Consider the following 1,687-nt stretch of genomic DNA (forward strand, 5'->3'; position numbering starts at 1 on the left):
ACAGAGGTTTGTGTTACTTGCAGGACTGGAACTAAACTCTGCTGCATGCAGACGGCAGATCTTCACCAGGAGGAATGAGCATTCCTGAGGTAGAGTGTTTATTTATATTTTAGATATGAATTGATTCATCTTCTTGTAATTTCATTTACACTTCTTAAGTGTATATTATGAATCATTTTGAATAAGTTTGGGGTAGATCTGGAGCCTGTAGACTGACACACAGACACAGACACACACACACACACACACGCGCGCGCACACACACACACACAGCTGTTTACATCACAGTGAGGTCATACATTGATCATCTTGTTAATGTTTATCAAACCTGATTCCAAAGTCACATTCATCTCCTGGTATAAACGGATGCTAGCCTGCATTTGAATTAAAACTGGTTATCCTGTGCAGGACAGTGTCTGTAATAAGAAAGAAAGATGCTGATTCTGATTTGGATTTTTCTGACTGCAAACATTTTGTGTGTCTCGGGGACAAGTTTAGTTCATGTTCCCTGTGACGACAAGACCGTGGAGAACTTGTCCCGACTGGCCATCACGTACATAAACGAGGACAGACAAACAGGTTACAAATTTGCCCTTAATAGAATCACAAACGTCTAGGCGCATCAACAGGTTGGTAAACAGTGCTGTCATTTTTACCAGTGGAAAGGCAACCACACCATTCATAGATCTGCTCATATTATTAAAAAAAGTATTAAATCATTTGTTTTACAGATTCAAAGCCAGACTATACATGCATTTGTCATCTTTGCAAGAAAACTTTTTATTTCATAGGTCCACTTTCCTATGTAGGGTCTGGCTGGAAAGGTCTATTATCTTGATTTAGATGTCCTTGAGACCAAGTGCCATGTCCTCAGTCCCAAATCATGGAAGAAATGTGCTATAAGACCTTTCATGGAAACAGTAAGGCTTCAGCTCCTTGATTATTTGCTGCTACTGTACATCTTAAAGTTTGGATTGAATATATGGCCTCTGGTTGACAGTGTAGTGGTGTTGTTTACTTCTGTTTAAAATTCCATCTGGTAAATTCACAAATATTGATCACGGGTTTAAGATTAACCAGCAGAACATTTTAAGTTAACATTATTTTCACTGCATGCAAAACTCTGTTTTGACCATTTAATGGATGAAAATCTGGATTTCAGACTAAAATCTCTGGCTTTGTTTAATCTATTATTGAACTTTAAAACCTGTGCTTTGCCTCGTGAAAACGAAGCAAGTGATGGTGGCAAGTGACATCAACTCGGCTTTTTTAAAATGAAACATGAGAAAAGCTCTCATGGATAGTGATATATTATGACTAATCCAACTTCTAATTCATATTAATCCATGAAGTAACTCAGTGCAGATGCTTCACATAATCTGGTTTTAATATGTCTAGAAAAAAAGGGTGTTTTAGATTGGTTTATGGACAATTTATGTGTTTCCTGTGTTGTAGCAAATCTCTGGAAACTGTAACACCACAGTGCTCCACACATCAGAGGGCTTCTCTTACCTCTACAGCTATGACTGCACACTCGTACCAGGTCAACCAGTAATTTCCATTTCTTCTGCACGCATTTCAGGAGGACCCGGCATAAGAAATCTCAAAATGTGAACTTCAAGTAAATGCTTTTAGCTTATGTAAAACTGGAGTGGGGCTGCAACTAACAATTGTTTTGATAGTCAAT

The 1,687-nt window shown here is 38.2% G+C and overlaps 1 pseudogene; it reads left to right on the plus strand.

Moving 5' to 3' along the window:
- The first annotated feature begins 362 nt into the window (after positions 1 to 362).
- LOC107689123 (fetuin-B-like) overlaps positions 363 to 1,687 on the plus strand; it is a 5,740-nt pseudogene continuing 4,415 nt past the window's right edge.

Source organism: Sinocyclocheilus anshuiensis, unplaced genomic scaffold, assembly GCF_001515605.1.
Source record: "Sinocyclocheilus anshuiensis isolate Anshui unplaced genomic scaffold, SAMN03320099.WGS_v1.1 scaffold345, whole genome shotgun sequence".
Lineage (NCBI taxonomy): Eukaryota > Metazoa > Chordata > Actinopteri > Cypriniformes > Cyprinidae > Sinocyclocheilus > Sinocyclocheilus anshuiensis.